The sequence below is a fragment of the Erinaceus europaeus genome, chromosome 8, assembly GCF_950295315.1.
Source record: "Erinaceus europaeus chromosome 8, mEriEur2.1, whole genome shotgun sequence".
In the NCBI taxonomy this organism is placed as follows: domain Eukaryota; kingdom Metazoa; phylum Chordata; class Mammalia; order Eulipotyphla; family Erinaceidae; genus Erinaceus; species Erinaceus europaeus.
The window spans coordinates 65146369-65160977 of record NC_080169.1 but is presented as its reverse complement, the minus strand read 5'-3'; the positions used below and the strand labels follow the sequence as shown (position 1 = coordinate 65160977).

General features: G+C 36.4%; 1 non-coding gene across 1 annotated transcript; it reads right to left on the bottom strand.

Moving 5' to 3' along the window:
* Positions 1-6781: 6781 nt before the first annotated feature.
* LOC132540078 (small nucleolar RNA SNORA68) lies at positions 6782-6912 on the bottom strand. The gene has a single exon (XR_009551343.1). It is a non-coding gene; the product is annotated as a small nucleolar RNA SNORA68 (small nucleolar RNA).
* Positions 6913-14609: the final 7697 nt, after the last annotated feature.

The window sequence follows — 14609 nt, the reverse complement described above, 5'->3', positions numbered from 1 at the left end:
GTGCAGGTCTTAGGGAAAGAACTGGATTTAATTATTCTTCCATTTTCTCTCACAGATACAGAGTGGCTCATATGCCATCATTCCCACTTTGCCATAAGCTTCATGGAGTTTCCAGGACAAATAGATAACCATTTTCCTTCTAATAAATTGATAGCTTCTTTACCTCTTTTGCCTCTCCTAGTACCTAAACTTTTCTCTAGGGATCCCATTCCCTCTGCTCCTACAGTCTTCACTGATGGTGGAATAAAGGGAGCTGCTGCCCTTATATATTACCCAGACAAACAATCCCCTAAAGCTCTCTTTACTGAGCTTCCTGATAATTCCTCTCAGTACAAATAACTTTATGCTGTTTTCCTTGCATTAAAAGCTGTACCAGAATCCTTCAACTTTTTTTCTGACAGTGTGTATACTGTTAACTTACTTCCATGGCTTGCTCATTCTTATGTGAGAATTGATGACAACCCACTTTCCCCTCTCTTGATTCAAATAGCCTCTATGCTCTGTTCTCGAACCCAACCACTGTATATTATAAAGTAGGAATGTACCCCCCCAATATCCAGCTGGAAAAAGCCTTAACTACATTAAATCTCTTTAATATTTACAATAACTCGGACTTACCTCCTATTATTCTTCACTGGCAAACATCATGTACTCTTCCAGCTATTAAGGTCAAGTGGAAAGACTCACTCGATAAAATTTGGATGTTATGACTTGCCAGTTGTGATTTGTGAGTGTGTTGAATGACCAAAAATTTTTGTATGACCCATCTGCTCAGAGTACTCTAAATGTTAAAACCATTGTCACTAACATGCGTTAACTCTCTAAGTAACCTGAGTCTGTTTATAGTCCAAAGTAAAAATAGTTAAAAAACCAAAATATATATTTTAACCAAAATTGGTCTGAAGATCCTGCTGTAGAGACTGCTATGAGAGGTAACATTAGATGACCTTCAAACAAAATAATAAAGATATTTAAACCAATTATAATCATTGAGGTATCAATTATAGTAAACCTCTAACTTGTTACAAGTTTCATTTTTTTTTCACAAGTAAGTGATTACAGCTATCAAGCCTTCTTATGAAGAATCATCTGTTCATATGGTAAGGTATTAAACTATAAGAAGTTCCTCCATATTCAATCTATGTGAATTAACAACATTCACATATTCTTGTACACTTAACTGGTGTATCTTGTCTTGCCACCATAGGCCTGCCTTTGTCAGCCAACAATTTAAAGATGTTTCCCTTTATAACATCACCCATGCCACAGACATCCTTTACTACCCCCAAAGACAAATGGCTGTTCCCCTGGACATCGCATCCACTAACTGCTTCCCTTAGACTTGAGATAGGATCCCACCTCTTCATACCAATGGATACATTCCCCCTTCCTTACCTGTCTACCCTTAGTTGTGGGACACTTGCTTGTTTTACTTCTTCTGCTCACAGTAAGTCCTATAATTCTTAACAAGCTCATGGCCTTTTTGCAACAACAGACTGATGCCATAAAGATGCAACCTATACAAGCTCACTATCATAGGCTGGACATGGCAGAATATGGAGTTGCTGCAGAGGATTTGCCCCCCTCCATCAGAACGTCCACCATGTAGAGGGCTGGCTAGCCAATGACGGGTAAAAGGGAAACTAGCACTATCCTGTCAACCTAAGACAGGGCACCTGGTACTACTGGGCAAAAATGACCAGGTGTTCCAATGACGGGTAAGACGGAAGGCTGATCCCCAACCTAAGACAGGCACAGTCCACCCTGCCACAAAACAAAGTCTGCCAAACATCAAAACATGATATAAGAAAGGGGGACATCTGGGGAGCCACATGTGCCCTCAAGGTTGCTATTGGCTTGGCCATAGAGTCTTTGTTAAAAGATAAGTTCCTGAGAGTCAGGTGGTAGCACAGCAGGTTAAGCACACATGGTGCAAAGTACAAGGACTGGCATAAAAATCCTGGTTCAGGCCCCTGGATCCCCACCTGCAGGGGGTTTCTTCACAATCGGTGGAGCAGGTCTGCAGCTGTGTCTCTTTCTCTCCTCCTCTCTGTCTTCCCTTCCTCTCTCCATTTCTCTCTGTCCTATCCAACAACCACAATATCAATAACAACAACAATAATAATTACAACAATAAAACAACAAGGGCAACAAAAGGCAACAAATAAATAAATAAATACTAAAAAAAAAATAGTTCCCACTTCCCTACACCTTAGAGTCTTTGTTAAAAGGTAAGTTCTTTTTCCCCATGAATCATCCAGGACCTTCCAGATAACGGCTGATTACCATGACAAATAATAATAATAATAAATAAGAAAGATACATCCCCCAATACTCAGTTGGCTAAGGCACCAAACCTCTTTTTCTAAAAAAAAAAAAAAAAAAAAATTCAAATCAGATGCCCTGCTAACCATGAGAAGCAGATTGTTTGTGTTTCTTCCACAGGAATCCCAGAAAAAAAACATCTGGACCCCTTTACACCCTGACATCACCCACTAGATGGCACGACTACAGTGGCACACCCCCTCCCCCCGAAAACCTAGATGTCACCTGATGCGATTGAAGAACCTGATTCACAGACTCCAAGGACAGAACATTTTTTACTGCCTGTCTGCCTTTCCTGCTTCTGCTTTGCCTGTCATGTTTTGGTGGTTCCAGCTCACTCTCTACAGAAAAGCGGAATTCCAGAGGCTGACCTTCCTCATGCAGCATTTCATCCCCTGCCATTTCTCCCCCTAGTTTCCTACTTTAGACTGAGACTTCTATTGGACTTGCTGGTATACCCTTTGGACACTTTAGACAATTTTATAGCAGCTTGCTTCCCTTCACGTTGCTGGTTTTTAATAGAGTGACCCTGAGTAGTTCATAGACTTTACAGACTGTTGCCTTGGCCATTAGATAAAAGGAAAGGGGGAGATGCTGGGAAATTGTGCAGATGCATTCACATCTGCCATGTTGTCCCCTCAGGCTACTGCTAGTTCCCGGGAGAGTTGGGACATTCTCAGAGTGCCTGTTTGCCATGTTGTGCCCTCAGGGCATTGTCTGTTTCCCCATGATATTTGGAGTGCTTTGGTTACTCCTCCCCCTTCCCATTCTCTCGAAAGCTACTCCTATAGAAGCCCTTCTTCTTTCGCACCTCTCTCTCTTGCCGGCGCTTCACTTCGGTGTTTAGACGCAGGAAAGGTTACTGTGTGAGGTGGCCATTTTCACTACCTCCACGTGGCCCAACCTGCTTCTCTCGCACCCAACTCTGAGGTGCCAGCACAAATAAAGATTTGTGTTCCCTCTTCGCTCCGGACCTCCTCTCTCTCTTCGTGGCACAGAACGACACTGATGAACTCTTTTAGAGTTGAAGTTTGTTTGATTCCCTTCATGTAGGACTCATTTTAGTAATTCTGATAAGGCAGGATTGTTGGTGGTGAATTCCTTCAGTTTCTGTATGTTTGGGGAGGTTTTAATTTCTTCTCCATACTTGAAAAATAATTTGATAGGGTAGAATATTCATGGCTGGTAATCTTTAGCCTTCAGTACAGTGACTATGTCTTATTGGGGGATTAATGTTTTACATTTGATGGTAAATACAATAGTTTGTACATAGCATTTCTCAGTTTTCCACATAAGAATACAACCCCCACTAGGTCCTCTGTCATCCTTTTTGGATCTGTATTCTCTGCCACCCCTGCCCCAGAATCTTTTACTTTGGTGCAATACACCACAGTGACTATGTCTTTTAATTCTCTTTTTTTTTACTTCCAGTGTTTGTGGTGATAAATATGAAGATAGCTTGATGGTTCAGTAGTTCTGCTTTTGTATATCAAATTCCTTTTTTCACTAGTGGTTTGCATTTTTTTTTCATAGTCTGGATAGTTTTACGATGATCTTTTGTGGTGTGGACTGTTTTGAGTTATAAACTCTGGTGGTTATGCCCCCTGAACCTAAATATAAATAAAATACTTGCTATTTTTCCCTCTCTATTGGTTAACAAGTTATCCTGCCAGTTTTATGGATGCTGGCAGAAGACAGATAGCTCCTGATGTGAATTTAAAATTTTATCCTTTTCAAACTATGCTTTCAAATGTTCAAAATGACTAAATCTATAAGAACAAATGCATATTTTAAAGAGGGTTGAACCAGTGAAGTAACCCATTTGAGAATGTGCCTACTTTGTCACATCCTCTTCTTTTTTTTTTTTTTTTTTTTGTCTCCAGGGTTATTGCCGGGGCTCAGTGCCTGCACTACGAATCCACTGCTCCTGGAGGCTATTTTTTCCCTTTCGTTGCCCTTGTTGTTTATTGTTCTTCTTATTATTATTGTTATTATTGCTGGATAGGACAGAGAGAAATGACAGAGAGGAGGAGAAAGACACCTCAACATCTTCATGTGAGTACACAACAATTAATTCTCTCTTATCTGACATGGGAGTATTTTTAAGTTCTTACAGTGTTTTCACATTCTTTTATTTACAGAACTTTTTTTCTTTGTAGAACATCAAAGTTAGGACTCTATGTACAATTTAAAGTAGGCATACTTTTCTCTTCATATGGTCATTGATTTTATAAAAAGTGTCAGTTTTCCCTTTTAACTTGCATAATACTATGGAAGTTTATGCCCATATTATATATTGTGATGTTTCTGTATTATATGTATTTCTTCTCCTTGAACTCATTATTAAAACTTTTCAAATCCATAGAAATGTTGAAACAATGTCACAAAGAAAACCCATTAATATTTTACCTAAATTCATCAATTGTTACTATTTTGTCAACTCTCTCTCTCCATCTCTTGTGTGTATGGATTTACTGCATAAATACATTTATATTCTTAGTTATCTATTTCTGGGATTTACACACCCTCAAACCTAGTGATTTAGAGCATAACTACTATATCTTTTTCATGGTTCTAGTACCAACATGGATCAACTGGGTGGTCTCTATGCCTTTCCTATGAAATATCATACATGGTGACTGTGACAGAAGTCAGCTGAAGACTTCAGTGAACTGAACACTCAAGGTGTCCCACACACTTCATTATAATTTATCAACTAGAGTAACCTTCTGTATTAACTATGTTTTCTGTATTCTTTTTAAAATAATTATTTATTAATAGGAGAGAGTGGGAGGGGAGAGACAGAGAGAAGAGAGAGAAGTTAGAGAGAGAAAAACAAAACATCACTCTAACAATGCAGTACTGAATTCATATACTTAAACATAGAATATTTTTTCCACTATGCTACAACCTGGCCATATGTATATTATGTATATTACATTTTATATATTTGAGACTTGACATCTGAGTCTTTACTAAGTAGAAGGAGACCGCCCCAGTCAATGTTGTTCATGTCTTATTAGATAGCATATAACTAATTGTTGGAGTCTGCAGTTTTTATATATAAACCTACCAACTAAAAACTCATCTAATTTAATATCTCCCGTACTTGTCAATTACTCTCCAGAAAGCAATAATCCTCCTGTCTAATTATCCCAGGAATGTGTAGTAGTTAAGTGAAATTAACCCCTAGCTCCCAGAGCCTGCTGAAATTATTTGAACTAGATAATTAGAAGACTACTCACCCTGCCTTACATTATTTATTATAAAAGAATAAAAGAAGAAGAGAGCCAGCACAAATGCACTACTCTGGCATAAGTTGGCATGGGGACTGAGTTTTTAGCCTCTGGGGTCTCAGTCATGCTGTTATACCAAGACATGCTTTCCCCTTATGCTTTCTATTTTCTATATCACTCTGGTTATTCCATATGTGACCTTTCATGATCTGTTGACCTCACCATGACTGAACAGTAGTGAAATCTAAATTTAAAAACATCTCTCTATGTAATTTAGGCTTTTTACAGCCAGGTGAGTCCATAGACAGTGATTTGGTAGTCTCTAATTGCTTGGGTAAGGAAACTAGCTCAACATCACGTATGGATTTTATTGGTCAGAGCATATGAGAGAGTTCCCCCCCACACACACTTAAAGGAATCTCAACTCTTTCTGGAATGAGTATCAAAGAATTCACAATCATCCTTAGGCTTCCATAGTCCATCTTAATTCCTCATACTACTTACTTCTTTCTAATATGGAAGTAGGCTCAATTCATCCCCCCTCTCAAGGACCCAAAGTCTCATAATTTTTATACCATTTTGTGGTCTAATTCATGTCTAGGCAAGGGTGAAAATGATTGTATAATGTTCGTTGAGAATTAATTATCAATATAAAGAAATATAACTGGAGTAAAGTTATCTACTGTTCACATACTCAATATACAATAATAAAGTTAACAGGTGGTAATCACAATAGAGTCTCTTTCAATATTGAAAGAGGAGGGGTAGGAAATATAGTCATAGTAGTTGCTGCCCATAGTAATTCTGAAATATATCTGAGAACTTGTCTCTACTTATTTGAATTTAATTTTAGTGTTAAAAACTATTAATCCTCTAATAAAATTATATTATTAATCTATATTTCAATCCACATTTCAATCTATATCTACACACACACAAACATATTCACCCTTATCAAAACTACCAGATAAAAATGTAGCCCAGCTGATATACTGCAGTTGATTCAATATCACATACATCATGAAAGTAAGTATATTTTATTTTATGATATCAAGCTTTATGATAATCTATTATATAGCAATAGAAAACATACTAGGAAAGCACAGCTAAGCAATAAGTAAAAGCAATTAAGTATGTGACATTATAATATATATAATCTATTTAAGTCTTCTCTACTTTTGTCATATTGTTAATTGCCTCTTTTTTCTTCCCCCCATGTTGTGTGTAGAACCTCTAAATTCACCTGAGGGGCACAGACAGTCCTCCAAAAGCAATGAGGTCCACTTTGCAGTTAGCACCTGCATTTGAACCACTAGTACAGTAAGTAATGGTCCTTGATTTTAGGCACAGAGTCTCTTTTCAATACTTATTATTATCCACTTTTTTAAATTTGATTTTTATTTTGGAAATGTTTTATAAACAGTAGTCTCAGGTTTTTTTTTTTTTTTTTTTTTGCCTCCAGGGTTATTGCTGGGGCTCAGTGCCTGCACCATGAATCCACCGCTCCTGGAGGCCATTTTTTCCCTTTCTGTTGCCCTTGTTTTATCATTGTTGTGGTTATTATTATTGTTATTGTTGCTGTTGCTGTCTTTGGATAGGGCAGAGAGAAATCGAGAGAGGAGGGGACACAGAGAGTGGGAGAGAAAGATAGACACCTGAAGACCTGCTTCACCGCCTGTGAAGTGACTCCCCTGCAGGTGGGGAACCAGGAGCTCGAAACAGGATCCTTATACTGGTCCTTGTACTTTGCGCCACCTGTGCTTAACCCGCTGCACTACCACCCGACTCCCTCGGGTATATTTTTATACCAAGGATTTATCTACTCTTCACCTTTCCCTTTTCCTTACTTTATTTCTTAAATCCTATATATGAGTAGATCATTCAGTGTTTGTATTTCTCCTTCTGGCTTATTTTTACTAGCACAATCTGCTCCAGTTCCAGCCATGTTGTAGCAAAATACAGGCTTTCATCTTTCGTGTTAGCTGAGTAGTATTTCTTTGTCATATATAACTCATATTCCTAATCTATTTTTCTACCACTGAGCATTTTAGTTGTTTTCAAATCTTGCATAGTATATGATGTGATAGACATGGATGTACATATATATATTTGTTTGCATAAAAAGTCTTTTTTGTTTTTAGTGCTGCCATTTTTTGGATACAGACCTAGGAGAAAAGTTACCTGATTATATGGTAGGTTTATTTTTTTAAATATTTTGAGAATTACCCAGACTGAACACTTTTATATCCAGTCTAGATCAATTTTTATTCCCATCAACACTGTGAAAGAGCTTCTTTATTTTCACATTCTCATCAACTCTTGTTCTTTCTGTCCTTGTTGATATACACCATTCTCACAGGGATGAGGTGGTATTTCATTACAATTTTGATAAGCAATTCTTTGATAGCAAGTGGTAGTAAGCATTTTTCGCCCACCTGTTGGTCATATGCATGCCTTCTTCAGTGAACTGTCTGATTTTGTAGATGTGGTTGTTTGCTTTTTTTGTTGATGAGTTTTGTACATTCTTTACATATCTTTATTATTAGCTCTTATTTGATGCATAGTGTGTAAACATTTCTCCCATTCAATGGAATGTTGTTGTGTTGAGGGTTCCTTTTGCTGTGCAAAAGCTTTGCAGTTTCATGTAATCATATTAATTCATTTTCACTTTAGTATCCCATAATATTGGATTAAGCCTCCGAAAACATCCCTAAATTCAGTCTCCTGAGGAGATCTCTTAATGCCTTCTCTTATGTGTTAGATAGCTTCTCATCTCACCTTCAGTTCTGTAATTCATTTTGTACTGAATTTTCTGTATAGGGAAATACCATGATATTGTTTCAATCATCTGCATATAGCTACTCAAATTTCCCAGCACAATTTATTGATAAGACTCTCTTCTATTGTATGTTCTTGGTACCTTGTCATAAATTAACTCTCAATTGCACTTCAATGATCTATGTGTCTTTTTTATTTCAGTAACACACAGCTTTGATTACTATAGCTCTGTAATAGCTTGAAGTTTGGGTGTGTGATGCTTTTTTTGTTACTTTTTCTTAGATCGTTTTGATGATTTTTAGTTCTCTTATGGTTCTTGAACAATTTATGTAGCATTTGTTCTATTTCCTGAAAGAAATTCATTAAGACTGTGATAGGGATTGCATTGAATATGACTGTGCAGGAGGACCATTTTAGTGGTATTACCAGTTGGCTTTTTTTTTTTTTCAATTGCCTCTTTTATATCATTGTTTTTGCTATGGTTGTTATAAAAGCTGCGAAGTCTTAATATATTATCACACATAAGCCATTAGAAAAAACTGATTTAAAACAAAAAAAGTTAAATCAGTTCATTAGTTGTTTTCAGTTCTTTGATAAATTGCAAAATTTATTGCTATTGTCTATATATTATTATAAACAAAAGGACCTAATTCATGGTTCTAAATAGAGAATATTGTTTATATAAGAATTTCTAAATAAAAAGGATGTTCATGGGAGAGTTTGAAATGTTTTTAAAAATTTTTTTGCGTGTCTTCTGGTGTACAATGTAGTAACTTTGTAAACTAAAATTAAGAAAGGGAAAATTCTTCTATATTACACAAATACAAGCAGATCTATGTACTAATGCTCTGACTGTACCTGATTTGGCTTTAAGAGCTTTATAATTCTAATTCCAAATCATTATCTATTGCTGACACATCACTTCAGTATAAATGCGCAATAAAGTACCATTTATTATCTTCAGTTTGCTTTTTAATATTTATTTGTCATAAAAAACCTCTAATTTCCCATATAATAACTTTGAAATGAAACTGTTTATCTATACACTGGCTTATTCACAGAGGATTGCTCCTGCAAGAGAGATAGGCACAGGCTATAGTCTGAATTTCAATTTATTTGCCTATATTGAGTGGATGGTTTAAACATTTTTGAACTATGTAACTATGTTTTAGGAACATAACATCGTGATTTTACAAAACTTCAAATATCTATGTACGTATCACCACAGGTTGAGAAAACCTTTTCAGGCTGGGATGATAGTTTGACAGTTCATTGCAGGACTTATATGTAGAAAGTCTTAGCCCGTTTCCCTAATAGCACATATGCTGAAGTGGAGTTACACTTTGACTTCTCTCTGGGTCTCTCTTATAAAATAAATAAATCTTAATTTAATTAATTTTATATAGAGGCAGAGAGACAGAGGGGGAAGAGAAAGAGAGGGGGGAGAGAGAACCTCACCTAAGAGTTCTTCAAGGTGTTGGAAGCTAGGCTTGAGCCTGGGCTGTCCACATGGCAATGCAGCTCACTCTTCAAATGAGGTTTTTTGATGACCCATGAATATTTTAATTTTAAAAAGAAACAATTTTCTCTCTGTCTTTTTCTTTCCATAAAAGAACAATCCGTTTGATGTGGGTAAAATATTTTGAATTCATTTTTCTTAAAAAGTATTTTATGCCCGGTGATCAGGATTGTGTCTCACCTGGTAGAGGGCACATGATAATGTGTAGGAGGATACTGTTTTGAGGTCCTAGTTACCACATGGCAGTGCAGACGGGAGGGAAGCAGCATGAGTGGTGAAGCAGTGTTGTAGTGTATCTCCCCCTCTCTCTGTCTCTCCCCTCTCAATATCTCTGTCTTTCACTCTCTTTTTAGAGGAAAGAAAAAAAAAAAGACCGCAAGGAGTGGTGGGGTCATGTAGACACTGAATCACATAAATAACTTGGCGAATTTCTCGTCTATCATCTCTCTCTCTCTCTCTATCTATCTATCATCATTACAGGTGGAATTAATATATATATATATATGTGTATATATATGCACATTATTTTTCCCATATTGAAAGCATATTAGGCATGGTGACTGATGACTAATTGTTACACACAGGAGAAGCATTTTAGCATTTAGTTTCAAAATCTACTTTTCATTAAATCTAGGACATTAGATTCTAGGTTAACTTGCAAAATAAGCAAACTAATCCGACAGAACATAAGACACGCAGAAACAGATAATTAAAAAGGAATTAGTAAAATCTTTATAGAAATGTATTTTGCACAGTATCTAATCACTGGTCTACTGTGTTTTAACTAAGCAAGAATAATACTGAAGGTTATTAATCATTCAATTTTCACAGGAGTGCACTAGCATAAATTTATTTAGCGCAGTCACTTGCATTATTTTGACACAGGAAAAAATTTGCCTGTCTAATTGGCCTTTAAACTCTCACTTCCACCAAGATGCTGTGTTAACCTATTATTATTTCACATGATATGTGCTCTGCAGCATATACTGAACACAGTCTAGTTTCAGACCTGCTAATGAAGTTTCCCTGTGTCAGGGACCTCTTTAAATTCCTTCTTATCCCTGTTCTATTCTTCTGCAGTGATTATAAAAGTGTACATCTTCAAAGAAAACAGAGAAAGACATCAATTACATCTACAGAAGCAGTCTTCACCTGAGTATATGTGGAATCAGTGCCATCTGAAGAACTGATACCGAAGACTGAAATAAGAGACACAAATCGTACATGGCATGAGTGACTAAAACTATTTGCCCTTCATTTCAACGTCCACAAGTTAATCAGGGGTTATCACTGAAAATTGTTTTTTGTTAACTTTCATCAAAAGTCAACATAAAGTGAAAAATAATCTGACACTGTGTTTATTATTTTTTTGGTCACATCATTGCCTTCATTTGTGTCTGGAAGAGGTGTTTTTATTGGGGATAGAGCTCTGAAGATGGGAGGAGGTAGAGAGGGCGTTGGGTCTCTCCCCCCCTCCCCACCCCCAGAGCACTGCTCAGCTTTGATTTATGGTGGTGTGGGGGACTGAACCTGAGACTTTGTAGCCTCTGGCACGAGAGTCCCTTTGCATAGCTATTACACTATCTACCCCTACCCAAGGGCCTTGGGTCTCAATGCATTATGGTGCGAAAGGACCTAAACTGGGGTGGGGGTGAAGGTGTTTTGTAGACACCTATGTAAGGAGATGAATAATGGTACCCAATGTCAACAACAGTACTGTAAGCCATTATTTCTCTCAATAAAATCATTTAGGGAAAAGAAGAGAAAAAATTGTCTTAGAAAGGTAGCTAGTTGTTTAGCAAAAACAAACAAAAAAATGTAAAGAATTATCACATTTCATGTATTCCTTTTCAAGCTTCTTGCAATAGTTTATACTTATTTTTAGTATTTTAAATAAACTAATTAATTAATTTATTGCCTCCAGGGTTATCTCTGGGGCTTGGTGCCTGTACTGTGAATCCGCTGCTTCTGGTGGCCCTTTCTTTCTTTCTTTCTTTCTTTCTTTTTTATTTCTTCTTTCTTTCTTTCTTTCTTTCTTTCTTTCTTTCTTTCTTTCTTTCTTTCTTTCTTTTCTATTTTATTTGATAGGACAGAGAGAAATTGAGTAGGGAAAGGAAGATAGAGGAGGAGAGAGAAAAACACCTGCATATCTACTTCACTGCTCATGAAGTGTCCCCTGTGCAGGTGGGGAGAGGAGGCACAAACCCATGTGTGATTAACTAGGCATGCCACCTGGCTCCCTTAAATTTATTTTTAAATGAAAAACATGAAGGAAGAGGTGAGGGGAGGGGAGAGGAGGGGAGGGGGAGGGGAAGGAAGACTAGAGGAGAGGACAGGGCAGGAGAGGAGAGGGCAGGGGCTGGGCGGGGCGGGGCAAGGCGATGGACCAAAGTACTGCTCAGTTCTGATTTGGCGCTGGGAATTGACCCACCAGGTATGAAAGAGTTCTGCATAACCATTGTTCTCTGTCCAGGCCTACTTCTTGCAGTCTTCCACTACTTCATTAATCTTGCCTAACAACTTATCTTCTATAGGATTTTACAATGAGAAGTGATCATCAGGAGCGCTAAAAACTGCATATATCTGTACATAGTCTCCTCACCTTTGCATGGCTGTGAATGGAGTCTTTCTGCTTTTATCAAATAGGAACTTTTAACTTCTCTTCAGCAACTGGGCACATGCAATGACTTTTTCCTTTCCATGCTTAGTTTCATGCTATACCCTGGATTAGTTCCATAGCTGTGTAAATATGCTATAGTGCCACTTAAACAAACGGCTTTCCTCTGCCACACGTTCAAACAGCCTCATCACTACGTCTCTTTCACAACAAAAATATCTTGAAGAGGTGCCTGTTTCCATGTTATTTGTCAACATTTATAACTGTCTTTCTTTGTCATTCTTTCTACTTTAGAATTTGTGGACACATGTAAAAAAAAAAAGTCACAGTCATAACTTACTGTTCATGAGCACTTCAGTGTGACCCTCTTAGATAAAGGCAGTTTAAGAATAATTAAAATACCGATATCATACCAAATAGAATAATAAAGGCAGTTTAAGAATAATTAAAGCACCAATATCATACCAAATAGAATAATAGTACACTTAAATGCTCTGCTATCCAGTTAATGCTCAGTTTTTCCTAATTATTTTAAAAATAGTGTTTATTTTACTCTTAATATGTAAATTGTTGAACTAATTGCATTACACATTTCATAGATTTTTGCTGATTATATTTTTTCTATGCTTTTTAGTACATAATTCAACCCCTCATATTTCTTGTGAATTTTTTTTTATTACACTAGATGGTTCATTAGATTGAGATTTAATTTTTCTTGTAGAGATGTCTTTATTAGGTGTGTCGATAATACCGTCCAGGATTCGCACCTTAAAAATTAATAATTTATTTCTCCAGTTCCTCAGTTGAAAAGATATAAAATAAAAGACTGTAACACTGCCTCCTTACATTATCGCTTACTTCATGGCTGGTGATGGCACACTGGGCTGGGCTGAGCACACATGTTACCATGTACCAGGACCTGGGTTTAAACTCCTCATCCCCACCCTGCAGAGAGAATGATTCACTGATTCCTATGTGCTGCAGATGTCTCTCTTCTCTCTATTTCTCTATCTCCTCAAAAAAGAAGAAAAAGAAACGGAAAAAGGAAAAGTTAAGCCTCTGTCTTCTTCAATGAAAAAGTAAGTAACATATCCTCATAAACATTTGAGTTTATTTCCATCAAAATTGGAAGTGATTTTTCTAAGACTCAATGAAGCTGATTCACTTACTTCTCTCTTGTAAATCAATTTTTTTTCTGTTTTATTTCATTACCTTTGCCACATGTTCCATTTTAACACTAATGGAAAATCTCTCTTTTAGTTCCTCAAACCTTTCCAACTATCTTTTCCATACCGATTTATAAATAGACACTTTTAAGGAGTTTTCTACATCCATCGTCATTCTCATGTATTTCTATTCACTTCTCCACCCATTGGCATCTGGTTTCTTCCTAAGAATAATTCTATTGAAATTACAGTTGCCAGGGAAATCAGAAATTTCCACATCACAAAGTCAAATGAACACTTCTTAGTTCTTATCTTGGTTTAATATCTAAGAATACCTAGAAATTATTGTAGTCTTGATGGAATTTTTTTGAAAATGCTATATTTTGTTAAAAGATCATTTCATCTTGCTATACCTAGAAACAAGCAAACAAAATCCAACAATTTTAGTCACTTATGAATCATTCTCAAAAATATTTTACAAATTACTCTGTCTATTGGAGTGACATAATTATCACTGAAGGATCTCTAAAGTTATATATTTCAGGAACATACTACGAGTTTGAGACTCATCCTACTACTGTCAAAATTTCAATTTTTCTATAAAAATCCCTCAGCTTTAAAGAATATTCATAAAGCAATATATATAGAATTCTGGAATATAAAGGTATTAATTAAAGTTGGATTATAATAATGAATGTCAAGTAGATCATGGACAAAATGTCTTTTTAAATCTTAGATTCTTATAGAATAGAGAATCCTGATATCTTAATTCTCACTGCTCATTATAAGTGTACCACTACTTAGTCAAATAGTGATTAAGTCACTAAAAATGTCTACTTAATGTCTTTATGGAGAGTCCTTGGACAAATAAAAAGAGAATTACCTTATGATCCATCAATACCAGTCTTTGACGTTTATCCAAAGGACATACAAACACTTGTCCAAAGGATAAGTTATTCATGATAGCT